General features: G+C 37.8%; 1 non-coding gene across 1 annotated transcript; it reads right to left on the bottom strand.

Annotated features, from left to right (window-relative positions):
- Window positions 1-13,780: 13,780 nt before the first annotated feature.
- On the bottom strand, window positions 13,781-13,901 carry LOC115869704. Its single transcript, XR_004046336.1, has one exon. It is a non-coding gene; the product is annotated as a small nucleolar RNA SNORA61 (small nucleolar RNA).
- Window positions 13,902-14,780: the final 879 nt, after the last annotated feature.

The raw sequence follows: 14,780 nt of genomic DNA, 5'->3' as shown, positions 1-14,780 counted from the left end.
TGGGACTACTAACCGCAAGGTCAGTGATTCAAATCCACCAGCTGCTCCTCAGGAAAAAGATGAGGCTGTCTGCTCCCATAAAGATTTACAGCCTCAGAAAACTATAGAATCACGATGAGTTGAAATAGAATCAATGACAGTGGGAAGGAACCCTGCCCAATGGCACAGCAGAATAAGCATTGGGCTGCTAATGGCAAGGTTAGGAGTTTCAACCCATTCGCCACTCCAATGGAGAAAGATGAGGCTGTCTGATTTTATAAAGCGTTATAGTCTCAGACATTCCATATTGGCTCTTTATGAGTTGGGATGAAATTGATGGCAGTTGGTTTTGAATTGATGGCAATTGGTTTGTTCTTTGTTTCTATGATATTAGAAGCATCAGTGGTGGTGTAAGTTTTTTTCAATGGGCTGCTAACCTAAAGGTTGGTGGTTTGAATCCACCCAGCTCCTCTGAGGAAGAAAGGCTACATGATCTGTTTCTATAAAGATTACCACCAAGAAAAGACTATGGTGGGGTCTTAAAGGTTTGAACATAAACAAGTGGCCATCCAGCTGGGAAGCAACGAAGCCCACATGAAAGAAGCACATGTGTGATCATGAGGTGTCCGTCCATAGGATCAGGTATCTTGCATCAGAAGACCCAAAACAAACAACCATATCAATGAGAATTAAGGGGAACTGGAGTGGAGACTCAAAGCCAATCTGTAGAAAATTGGACATCTCCTCATAGAAGGATCACAAGGAAGGAACGAGCCAGCCAGGGTGCAGTATAGCACCGACAAAACATACAACATTCCTCTAGTTCTTCTTCTTTTTTTTTTTTTTAGTGTTTGATGTTTTTTATTGTTATTTTTAAAATAATTTTATTAGGGGCTCATACAACTCTTATCACAATCCATACACACATCAATTGTGTAAAGCGCATTTGTACATTCATTGCCCTCATCATTCTCAAAACATTTCCTCTCCACTTAAACCCCCGACATTAGGTCCTCATTTTCCCCTCCCTCCCTGCTTCCCCCTCCCTCATGAGCCCTTGATAATTTATAAATTGTTATTTTGTCATATCTTTCCCTGTCTGACGTCTCCCTTCACCCACTTTTCAGTTGTCCGTCCCTCAGGGAGGAGGTTACATATACTTACTTGTAATGGGTTCCCTCTTTCCAACTCACTTTCCCTCTACCCTCCCTGTATCGCCACTCACTACCACTGGTCCTGTAGGGCTCATCCGCCCTGTGTTCCCTGTATTTCCAGTTCCTATCTGTACCAGCGTACATCCTCTGGTCTAGCCAGACTTGCAAGGTAGAATTCGTGTCATGATAGTGGGAGCAGGGAGGAACATTTAGGAACTAGAGGAAAGTTGTATTTTTCATCGTTGTCTAGTTCTTTAATGCTTCCTCCCCACACCGACTATCATGACCCCGGTTCTACCTTACAAATCCGGCTAGACCAGAGTATGTACACGGAATCCAGGGCACACAAACCCCTCAAGAACAGTAATCGGAGTAGCAATACCATGATGGTAGGGGGAAGGTGGGGAGAGAAATGGGGAACCAAACGCAATGATCGACATATAACCCCATCACCAGGATGACGAACAACTGAAACATGGGTGAAGGGAAGCAGCAGAGAGTGTAAGATATGAAAATAATTATAATTTATCAGGGGTTCACAACGGTAGGAGGGTGGGGAGGGAGGGAAAAGGAAGAGCTGATACCAAGGGCTCAAGCAGAAAAAAATGTTTTGAAAAGTATGACTGCAACATATGTGCAAATGTGCTTGATATAATGGATGCATAGATTGTCATAAGAGCCGTAAGAGCCTGAATAAAAGGCTTTCTTAAGAAAAAAAAACAAGAAAGAGAAAGAAAGAAAAGCCTATGGAACACTTATGCTGCCGTAAGTCAGGGGCCAATGAGTTCTTTGTTAATTTGTTTTTAAATGATTTTAGAGAAACCAGTTTTTTTTACCAGTTTTTTTGGCACATAATCCACATTATGCAATTGAATCATTCAGTCATGTCAAGAAGTGTGCAATCATTACCTAATCAATTTCAGAACATTTTCTCCCCCCCTCCATGACTAAATCACCTTTAAAATTAACTTGGTAATAACCTTTAGTTCTAGTGCTCCCTCCCCCTCCAACCTTCGCTGCTTACTCCCGCAGTCACCTCACTCTCCTCATCCTCCCACTATCCACCGTACAGCCCCTATAAATCCTTGCATCAGTTATCATCTCTATGCATCTACTCTGGGCTTCAGAGACTTTTAAACCCAACAGAAACAAGAAAGTACAAAAAGGAACTTAAGTGGTAAGGATAAAACAATAGTATTATAAAGATACAAATCCCATAATAAGCAGGAAAACAAGAGACCTCCATTAATATTTAAAAAGCCAGAGAAGCTATTTTTTCTTAAGTTTCCTTTAATCCTATATAATATAAAGTGCTTAGAACAAATATTTAAGAAAAATATATATATATCAACAGGATTCACGGGTCACTAAAAACCCAGCCACAATTTGTTGTTGTTGTTGTTGTTGTTAGCAGCATTCCTTCTTATTAAAAGGGAGTGGTGGAGATAAAGCCAATAGACAAGCAAGGTAGTTGTAAGGGGACTAAGAACTTGCTAAATCTACAGGTTGCCATGAGAACTGGAATTTGAAGCATTCATAAAGGTTAAAGAAATTAGGGTGACCAATACGTGTAACTGCAACATACTGTTTTAGGCCAAAGTAAATCTTTTATAAGAATATGAGTGACATTATTTTTCCAAGAAAAAGCCTATCTATTCTGTGGTATATTTGATGATACATGGACAAGATTAATACACAAGTCTCACACTCTGTACTCGGGGAAGGCAGATGTCTATGCTACAAATTAGCCCTACAACCTAGTAGATCCCTGATGGTGCAGTGGTTACGTATTGAGCTGATAACTGCAACATCAGCAGTTCAGAACCATGCGTCTCTCAGAAGGAGAAAGAAAAGGCTTTCCACTCCCATAAAGAATTACAGTTTTGTAAACTCGCAAGGGCAGTTCTACTGTGCTCTATAGGGGTACTATGGATTCACATAGAGTTCTTGGCAGTGAGAACCCTACAACCTGAGATAAGACATCCCACTGTCTCTAAGCCCCAAGTTGCTCCAATTAAAAATGTACTGAATGAATAATAAACTCATTTATTGCAGGCGACCACATTGATAGAATTCTTGTCTTCCATGGGTCTGACCCAGGCTAGATCCCCAACCAATGTACAACATGTACAGTAACCATCCGATTATCCATTTAGACTTGTGTCTTGCTATGATGCTGGAAAGATCTTAGCAGAACTGTCAAATTAAGATATACTAGGAAGAAAGGGCTGGTGAACTATTTCTGAACATCAGCTAGTGGATGCCCTCTGGATCACAAGAGTATAATCCCCAATTTATATGCACAAGAATGGGCAGAGTTCCACTTCCCAGTGCATAGATTACCAAGAGTAGGGATGATTCTACAGCAGCTAACAAGAAGGCTTGCTGTAAGGATTAAATAAGATAATGAATAGGAAGCAATTTGCACACATAGAGTGGAGAGTTCGGATTCAATATTTGGTTGTTATTTTCAAATACTAAATTAACAAAATTACATTACTCCATTTCCAAACTTGAATTTTGATGTCTAGAATTCTAGGATAGTATGAAATTAGGGAAAAAAATATATCAAGTTTAAAAAATTGCTGAGAAAATATAACAGGGGGAAAATAATGAAACTTTTGTCAAAATAAAAGTGTGTGCTATTGAAAATTTAATAGCTATGTGTACTCTATTATATTTTTCCATAACAATCTATATATATACATATAAATATACTTGTTATGATTATTTCCGTTATATTTGGGGTTTTCTTTAAATAAGTCCAGAGTTTTCTTATTACTCAGACAACCTCAAGGAACAAATTCAAGGTTTTATTTATTTCTACTTCTTTTAGGTTTGTTGCCCTTAAACTGAGCAATAAGATGTAAGGAAGAAAGAAATTCTATTCACATATACTACTAGGAAGAGTAAATGGATATCTTTCAGAAGCACTTCACCTTCTTGTAGTCACTACTTATTGCATTTGGTTTAGAAGGTGTATTACTCCAGGTACTTTGGAGAAACAAATCATGCTTGGTAAAGCAGGGGCTAGAGGTGCAGGGAAAAAGAGGAAGAATGGGATACGACACCCTTAATCCTATTATTTGTTTGTTACATCATGGGAGATCATTATACCTGTTATATGGTATCATTGTAATTGTAAAACCACTGAGAACCATGGCCTTGGCAAGCTGCCACATATTTTAAACCTGCTTCCAAAAGAACAAACAAAACTGTCTGGGAAAAATATTCAACCAGAATGCTCCTTAGAAACAAAGATGGCAATATTTCATCTCACATACTTGGACAAGTTCTCAGGAGAGAACAGTGATTGGAAAAGGGTATCATGTTTGGTAAAGTGGAAGGGCAATACAAAGAGGAAGACCCTCAACAAGGCGAATTGACACCGTGACTGCAACAGTGGGCTCAAGCATAAGAACAATAGCGAGGATGCTGAAGGACCTGTCAGTATTTCTGTTGTACATAGGGTTGCTATGAATCAGAACTAATTTGATAGCACCTAACAGTGCCGTTTAGTCAATTCAGACTCCTAGTAACCCTGTGCATTGTAGCAGAGGCTGGGGATTTTTAGAGGTGCAAATAGCCTCATTTTTCTACCTCAGAGTGTCAGTGTGTTTGAACCACTCATATTGTATCTAGCAGTTCAATGCTTGCTGAAAAACACTATTAGGCCTCCTACACAGATGTAGGGAGAGAATTCAATCATTGACAATGCCAGTAATGATAAACATTTCCCCTTTTCTGCCATGTTTTCCATTCACTTCTTTTCCTGATTTTGCTGCATTGGCATTAATACATAAAACATAGCCTACTGATAGTGGTGAAAACAGGCCCAGTGGTCTGGCTTTAATGGAAATTTATCTAGAATTTCATTATTTCATTAGGTGTTGACTACTGTTTATGAGAATTGCTCTTTATCTAATTAAAAACTGCATTAGTTAACTTTTTACAAAATCAGGGTTATATTTTGAGTTTTATCAAGCTACTATTTCACACTTACGTACACAGTGAAGGCATTTCTTCATTTGTTGATGTGATGAGTTATGTCAATATGCTTCCTCACACTGAACCATTCGTATATCACTCCATCAAATCCTACTTGGTTACTGGACGTTACTGTCTTTTAAAAATGTTTTTCAATAATGTGAAAGTGGTGCATGCTCAGAATAGAGAGATATCAAGTGACAAGTAAATAATGTGCATATGCCATCAGCTATGAGAGGAGGTAGCTCTTCCAATGACCCAACCTGCTAACATCTTTGACCTAAAAATGCCATTGTGCCTCCCCTTCAGAAGCCTAATGATTTGTCTAAATAAGTAGCAGGACTGAAGCAAGCAAACACACGAAAGATACCAAACTTACCGCCATTGCGAAAACGCGGACTCATAGGGACCCTGTATGACAGGGTAGAACTGCCCTCTGCGAGTTTCTGAGACTGTAAATCTTTATCAGAGAAAATCTCATCCTTCTCCCGCAAAGCGGCTGGGGGTTTTGAATTGCTGACCTTGTGGTTAGTAATCCAATGTGTAATCACTATGACACCAGGGCTCCTCGACAGCTAGACTAAAGAGATATAATTCTGGGCTGATGCCCCACAGTTTGATTACACACCTCTTTAAGTAATCAGGTAAAACACTTTCTATTGCATTCTGTGCAGTAGGACAACCTGTGGAATATAAAACCAGGCGCGAGAAGACCCTTGGGTTCTTCATCCACAGTGTAAAGGGAGAGGGCACCTATGAATGTTTTCCATCCCCCACCCCCCCGACAGTTTTGAGCCAGGGTGAACCATTCACAATAGACCTTTTCTTACTGTACACTCTGTTGCCTGTGCCAGAATAAAAAGGCTTTCACTATTGCCAACATATTGTATCTCTTGTTCTCCACCTGATAAGGACACACATATATAACACCCTTGGATGGGAAGAATTCTTATCCAGTACTCTGGTGGTTACTTGGCATCTGAAGACAGTCTTTAAAGCAAGCTGAATGTGCACTATCAACTCTAATCTCAGAGATAACTGGTGCTTATAATTTCTCACCTATACTTTTAAGCATCAGTGCATATGCAAACATATTTAAACACACACATACACAAGTGATCATATGAGACATAAAATTCTGCAAGTTACTGTTTTGATTCTATGCATCATGGATATGTGACAAGGTCAGTTCTCATAGATCTACCAACTTCATTTGATTAACTGAACAATACTTCAAATATGTATGTAGTTCATTTAACTAGCCATGCATAAATAGAAATTATTAGTTTTTTCTTTTTGGCAATTACAAATAGTGTTACAATGGCACCTCTATAAATAACTCTTCATGCACCATGCTAGTTGAGATAAGATAGTCAGTACATGTAATTAATGTTATTTAAGAAAACCAAAACTGCTATATTAAATATTTTCAATTTGATGCATGTTATGAAACTACACTCCAAACCATGTAAGCCATTTTTTACTGTTCCTAACAGTACATGTGATAGGGATTGTTAACACTTTCTTCATTTAATACCTTCATCAGAGTGGAATATGATAAAAAGTGTTATCAAAAGTGATTAGAATTTTGAATTTAATTTAAAGTTTGAATGAATAGTGAAATTATTAAGAGCTCTGATAGGTTTTAGATAAGATTCTTTAATCTTGTTTTCTTTATCAAATTTTGGTATAATTTATTAAAATATTATTAGTAATAAATGCTGTTGAGTTACTCTAACTCTAATAAGTTTTATTTTAGCTTAAAAAATGACTGCATATTTCCAGTGGAATGTGCTATAGAAGGGCTGATGAATTTGAGATATGGGGAAAACAATGACATAATTTTAAAAGTTGCATGGAATTGCAACTTTGGCGTAGGGATGATTTTAACCTTGTCTGAGGAGAAATCAAGAGCAATAGCATACTGATGGAGCAGAAAGCAACAGTAAGCCATGAGCCAAATGGTTTAATGAAATACTGGAAGAATGATCTGGGGAACAGTAACGGACCAATTCAAGGATAATAAAAGATTATGTGATCTAATGCCATGCCCTTCAAGAAAGCCTGTGATTTGGAAGAAATGAGAGAAAAAATGCTCTAGCGCAGTGGCTCTCAACCTTCCTAATGCTGCAACCCTTTACTACAGTTCCTTATGTGGTGGTGAGCCCCCAAACATAAAATTATTTTCATTGCTACTTCATAACTATAATTTTGCTAATATTATGAATCGGGCGACCCCTGTGAAAGGGTTGTTCAACCTCCAAAGGGGTCTCGACCCAAAGGTTCAGAACCACTGCTCTAGCGGCCAAAATGAGGAACAAGACTACTTCTCTGACATCCGTGCCTGGGCAAAACAGGAAAGAGGCTTGAGGCTTGTGTGACCCTTGCCCCCTGGGAACCACCCTGGTCTTTTGGGGAGACAATGGCTAATAGTATATTATAATGGTGTATTATTTTTAAGTTTTCTTGAGAAATAACTTTGGAGATAAAACAATTTATAAAATTAGCCCCTTGAAAGTATAGAATTCAGTGCTTTAGCATAGTCAGAGAGTTATATATCCATCAACACAATCAAATTTAGAACACCTTCATTACTTTAAAAACTAATAATCGATATCACATCCTTTCCAGCCCTAGCATCAATTTTCTATTTCTAAAGGTTGCCAATTCAGAGTATCCGTATAAATGGAATCCTACAATATGTGGTCCTTTGTGACTAACGTTTTTCACTTTACGTGTTTTCAAAATTCAGGTGTACTGTACCATGTACCAGTAATTCATTCCTTTTATTGATGAATAATGTGTCACGGAATAAATATACCACAGGCTATCTCTCCATTGTTAGTGATGAGCATTTGGGTGATGAACATTTTTGCTTCATTGTTGTTGTTGTTGTTTTTGCTATTATGCTGCCATGAATATTTGTGTAAAAGTTTTTCTGTGGACATGAGTGTTTCTTTCCTTAGGTCTTAATCTTCCTGGGTCATGTGGTAACTTTGCTTGATTATTTCAGAAATTGTCATTTTATTTTCCAAACCAGCTGCACCATTTTATATTACAGGTAGTTGTGTATAAGGGTTCCAATTTCTTGACATTTTCTCCAACAGTTGTTATTATCTTTTTGACTATAATCAATCTAGTGGGTATGAGGTGGTGATATTATAGTTTTTATTTTAATTTCCTAATTATTAGCTAAGGGTCCCTGGTGGTGGAACAGTTACCTCTTGGATTGTGTTCCGTACCACCAGTAGCTCCGAGGAGAAAGACGGGTTTTTCAATTCCTGTAAAGAGTTACAATTTCGGAATCCCCCAAGGGCAGTTTGACCCTGCCCTATATGGGGTTGCTATGAGTTGGCATCGACTCAATGGCAGTGAGTAATTATCACTTATATTGAGCACAATTGTGCATTATTTTTGGCTATATTTGTATATGTATTTATATATATATACCTACTCAGATTCTTTATCCATTTAAAATTTTTCTTATTTATTTAATTCCTCAATCTTTCTTCACCTCCATTTCTTATATAGGATAAAGAAAATAAATAATAAGACATACGTTTAAAAAGGAAAATTCCATTAAGGCAGTTCCAAGAAAAAGCTCCAAATAAGTACTGACCACTATTTTTGTTCATTCTATTTTCATTTTTAAAAGTTAGTTGGTTTATTTTTCAAAATTTCACTGACATAAAATTCACCCCTCAGCCATTCCTATCATTAAATCTCATTCAATCATCACTACAATAAATTCTAGGACATTTTGCCTTCCTTTTACTCATTATTGCTAACTACCCATTTCTTACCAGTCTCCCCTGTCAAATCCCTTTGAGTCTATTGATCCACTTGTTGTCTCTATAGGTTTACTTAATCTGTCCTTGGCCATTTTTAATTGGGTTATTTCTCATTTCATTATTAAGTTTTCATAGTTATTTATGTTTTCAGGGACAATTTGCAAAATTTGCAAAAAATGTCTCCCATTCCGTGTATATCTCATTCTTTTTTTTTTGATAGTATGCTTTTGAAATTTTCCTTATGTTGAGTTTATCATTTTTAACAAATTGTTGCTTATGTTTTTTTAATGTCATAGCCAAGAAACCACAGCCTGATCCAATGTGTAAGAAATGGTGTGGGGTTAGCATCTTCCCCCTTTGGATTTCCAAGGGGGACGGAAAATCCACTTCCAAATCAGTGCAGCCTGGATTTCTGTGAGGCAGGGCTCAGCCATGCCTCCATCCTTTTCCCTGTGTTTTCAGTTCTGACACACTGCCACAGCACTCTCTGCTTCTAAGCTGGATTTGATCATTCATTGCAGTTGGTCACACAGACCTCCCAGACCAGGTTCACACTTATGGGATTTATTAGGGAAATGAATAGGTTATAATTCAGGGTCAGAAATACTCAGGCAACATTTTTCCAGTTAGAACAATCTCATCTTAGCCGTGCGTGCAGGCCTGCTCTCTCTGGTGCTTGCCCTTTCAACCACGTGACATGCTGGACTTTGCCCTACTTAGACAACATTGTAAGGCACTCAGCACTGATGATTGATGTTAAAATAATATGCCACTGCACCATAAGCTTCAGGTGTTTAGCTCTAGCTCTGTGGGTCAGCAAAACTACCTCCTCCTATTAAGTGCCTGAAGGCAACCCACTCCACAAGAAAGCCTTTTGTCCGAAGTCACTAACTTTATTCACTCACTCCATAGGCTGGTCAGCCCACCACTCTGTCTCCTATCTCATGATCTGTTGCTGCCACTCCTCTGGGATCACAGCTCTGTTTCCTGGATTTCCAGGCCCAAAGGGCGTGCACTACTCCTGGCTATTCTTTCTTCATGCTTCTGAGATGGCTCATTTTATACCCACCAAGAAGGGAAAACTGGCCAGTTCACATTTTAGCGTTCCAATCTGATACAATCATAATTCACTTTGTTAATTTTCTCTCACGCAATCTCCATCAGCATCTTCCCCCATCTTCTTTTATCCAGGCCACCAGGAAAAGACTTGGTTGGTGGAAGTTACAAAGACCAAGGCTAGGAGAAGCATATTCAATAATTTACCCTACTGCAGAAGGTAATACATATCTTAGCTTATAGCTTTAGCTTCTAACACTAAATTCTTAATCTGAGTTAAGTGTTGCTAATCTATGATTGTTGATGGTTTATTGCGTGCCATCTCTCAAGTAGATTCCTTTAACTTGTAGATCAGTGCAGTACAACATGGACACCAGGAATGCACATTTGCACTTTAAAATCTTATATTAATAATGAATATTAGATGTTAGCACCCTACATTCTGTCACCGAAAGAACAAGATAATTTCTAAAGTATATACCTCTGAGGACAAAATGACTCTGAATATTTCAATCAATTAAATTTAAAGCAATCTTTCATGTTAAAAGTGAAAACAGAGTCGGGTACCTTTCAGATATGAAGTTGGTACATATATTAAGCTAAAGAATATTTAAATTTATGCTGGCAAGTTGATTTTAATTCATGTAATGCTTTCAGAATTCTATCAAGTTGAAAGGAATCAATGTACGTGAAAGTGTACAACCAGAACATTCAATAAGCATTTCTTCCCCACCCCTCCCACCCTCATATCTTGAGATGCTGTGTACTTATTCTACTGTCACTACCATTGCTGGTAACATTCCTCAGAACTACTTTCAGACCTGAGAATCAGTTTATTAGTCACATCAGAAATTTGGTCCTTTGACCTTTAAGCACAGTCTATTTCTGCCCTCAGAGTTTTCAAACACGATCTCTGTCATGGATTAGAATGTAAGATACATCACACAGTATAGCCTAGGGGATATGCATTCATCTTTTTAAGAGCAACCCCTGATCGGCAGAAGTTCATTTGATTTTATTTAGTTGGATCTCTGTGTGTTTGCTTCCTTTCCATATGAATCTCTGTTTGGTTTCCCTGTGTCTATATTGGTGCAGCAACTGGCAAAGAATGTAGCTAGAATAATTCAATACCATCTGGCAAGACCTTCTAGCATTTGGGTTCCCTGCCAAATGACAAACCTCTGACTAAGCCATATGTCAGCTTTACCAGATTAGAATGTTTCCATGTTCCCCCTTCTCACCCAATATTTAACTGGAATGTCGAATTAACCCTCTGCAACTAAATTGAGTACAAGAGAGCTGATGCCTCAGTAAAAACCTCTCCTTGATATACACACAAGAGGAGAAAAGTAGGGAACCGGAGTTTGAGTCTCTTTATGATCAAGGACCGATGTTGAGCCCAGAAAGTCTCCCTTTAAAGCTAAGTGAATGCAGGTAGGAATGGCTCCCGCACAAGGGTCTAATCGTATCTCAAGAGATCGGTTCAGGTGAGCTTTTTATGAGACTAACCATTTCCCAAGGGACCATCCAACCATTCCACCTGTATTTCTTTGAAAGGAGAATTCATTTTAGCCCAGTAAAAATATATGGCTCCTAGTCTTTTTTAGTCCCCTTGGTGCATTTTGTGGAACGCTGGTGGTGCAATAGTGATAATCCCACTCAGAACCCTTCGCACAGCAGAAAGATATAGCAATCTACTGCCATGAATGTTATAGCTTTCGATGCCCTGTAGGACCATCCTACACTGTGAATCAGAATTGATTTGATGGCAACAGGTTTGCTTACATTTGGAACCTTAGAAGGAGATTACTTTATCCAGATTCTTTGGGACTATTTATATCTGTGGATTGTTCCCTCAATCAATCATTTGTCTGACCATTCATTTGTTCATTTATCTCTCACACTGTTTTCTGGGCACTAGGGATACTAAGATGAATAAAATCACGGTACTGTCTTTAAGAAGCGAATTGCATTGGAATAAAAAAAAAAAGCTTTAAGAAGCTAATTGAAATTGGAATTTTAAAAAGCTGCTATGGAATGCAGACAGGTGTGAGCTATAATATATCAATGCTATTAGTGCTCAGATAAGGATTTGAACAGAGAGCTGTGGGGGGCTAGAGGCAGGAACATATTACCCTGTCTGGTAGTTTCTAGAAAGCCTTCATTGAGGAAATGTTGTTTGAATGGTGAGGAACTGGTGTTTCATTCCTAGGAACTCTGCGATTATGATTTCATGAAGCTATAAGAGAGTATGCATATCAGCTCTTGAAGCATGCATACTTATTTTCTGGGGGCTCCCTCCACCTATGAATCTCTGTAGTTATTATATGCATATAGAGGTAGTGACGTACAGTCATGTTTGTTCTCCTCTGATGCCACAAGGGGGATAGAGAATCTAATTTCACATCTGGCCAAGGATGATTTTTATGAGGTAAGAGGTCAGGCATCTTTCTACCAGACATCTTTCTTTATCCTATTCTTATACCAATTGTCCCTACCATGGCACTCCACTTCTCAGCTGGCTCTGCTAATCCATTGCAATAACCACACAGAATTTACAGAAAATATTCACCATTTTGGAGTTTGTTAAAAAAAGTATTTTGTGGGACTTATGAAGATATGGATAGACGAACCATACCAAGTAATTTCACCTCACCACAATATCCCAGAGATCAGAGACTTATTTCTGTGGGTGTACTACAATATCATATGTGGCTGTGGCTAAAGTCCGGAGCATTCCTGGTCTGTCATGCTATAACATACTGGGTCAAAACGTCCAATCTGTGATTCCAAATATCTGACTTTCAACTCCCTGTTGCCCACAGCGCACTCCCAAAAAGCCACATATGCTGAGCTACTGCTCTTCCCACCCTTTAAAATATATCTCCTCTTTCTGATGACAGAGAATTTTAAAGCCATTTCCCTTATGCTCAGAAATTGTCAAGAAATACCTAACACTTAAAATCCCAACATGGAAGACAAAAATAGGAAAGCAATGCTATCAAATTATAAAATATAAATGTGATTTGGAAAATAATAGCTAGGATGGTTAAACATCTTAAAGAATGTAACCGATGACACTTAATTATAAACATAGAAATTGTTGATAGTGTGTGTTTTGTTATGTATATTTTTCACCACAAAAATTTTAAAAGGACTTGCAGAAGTTTTACTCTGAAATAAGCAATATTTCCTTTAAGGGTATCTTTGTGGAAGGTTATATTTATTCCAGTGAGGATAAAATTTTCAAACCACGGTGTGGGTTTGTTTGCAAAGTGAAGAATAGTAAAGTATTCAAATATTTATCACCCACTCAACATCCATAGAACACACACTGTGTGTTGGACACTGAACTACTCCTGGGTGTAGAAAGAAAAAGATCGAGGCCTTTCCCTCCTGGAGCTCATGTAATTTGACAATGGGGATAGTCATTAGCTTTGATGAAAGAGCCCTCAGAATGTAGAAGAGGGTCCTCAATGATTTGTTTATATAGGGACCCCCTCTGACATATTTGAAGTTTGTTTTGGACATATAAATTAGAAGTATCACAATGTTTAAGAAAGCATTTACTATTAAAGTGAAGTATTTCTGTGAATAAAAGACAGTACCCCAAAACCCACTGCCATTTAGTTAATTCCAACTCTTAGTGACCCCTTCGGAGAGAGTAAAACTGCTGCTTTGGGTTTCTGACACTGCGCATGTTTGAATCATCAGTCTTGCAATTAGTAGTCCAATGCTTACCTGATGGTGCCACCAGCCTTCCTTTTTAAAAAATTGTTAATTATGATGAAGGATTATAGGGCATTACATAATTTCTTTTTGAAACTACTTTCCATGTCACAAAAGAATTTAAGTCAGTTTCAATTTTACTTTTCCTCCTTTTATTACCTCTCAGGCCAGTGCTAAGAACTGATGGGTAAGGAATTTAGAGGGTTTTTAAAAAATTTTGCAACTTGAATTTTATTGGTTGTTTTGAGATCAGTACAGAGACATTATGAACAATTTGCATACAATTCTTAATGTAAGTACCCAAATCCAAAAATGGCATGTAGATACAATTCATTTCTAAGTTCCAGTGACTTCTGAGCTTTAAAATTTGGAGGTAATTTAAAAAAAGAGGTTATCAAGTACCATTGTCTTCAAATGCTGATAAGCTGTTAAATCTTAAGTCCCAATAATTCATAATTTAGTGTCACATACACTACACAATCAAATGTTCAACCCATTCATAGCACATAAGAAAGTTATGTGCTATGAAAATTGAACTACCATGACCAAAGGTGTTACAGAATGCATACAGTTCTGACAAGAAAACCATGATGACAGATGCTTTTCAGACACAATTCTACTGGGAAAAAAAACCCCATGGAAATATAATAATAAATGTTCAGATCATACAGATCCATGACAGTGACTATATTACAGGGGCCAGGAGGGGGAGAGCCATATAGAACTAGATTGGGAGCCTGCCATCTGGAGGGTTTTAAAGGCTGTGACTTTTCTCTTTTTGTATCTTAAATTTATTTATTAGTTTTCCCTTTTTATTTGTGGAATGTAACATGTACAAAGAAAAGCATACTATGAGTAGCTGCACAGCCCACTGTATAAACACGGTGACATTATTTCTCTTTTCCCACACACCCTCCAATACCAAGCTTCTATGATGACTGTGACTGTATAATAAGTTTTGAATTAGGGAATGAAAAGGCTCCTAATTTGCTTATTTGTTTAAGACAGTGTTTTGTTTATTCTGGGTTTCTTTCCCTTCTAGATGAAGTTGTTGATTAGTTTTTTTCCTGTTTTTGAAGAATTG

The sequence above is a fragment of the Echinops telfairi genome, unplaced genomic scaffold (genome assembly GCF_000313985.2).
Source record: "Echinops telfairi isolate 266 unplaced genomic scaffold, ASM31398v2 ScPeMD7_38;HRSCAF=143, whole genome shotgun sequence".
Classification (NCBI taxonomy): domain Eukaryota; kingdom Metazoa; phylum Chordata; class Mammalia; order Afrosoricida; family Tenrecidae; genus Echinops; species Echinops telfairi.
Note: the sequence above shows the minus strand (reverse complement) of the source record. Positions and strands in the feature narration are given on the sequence as shown.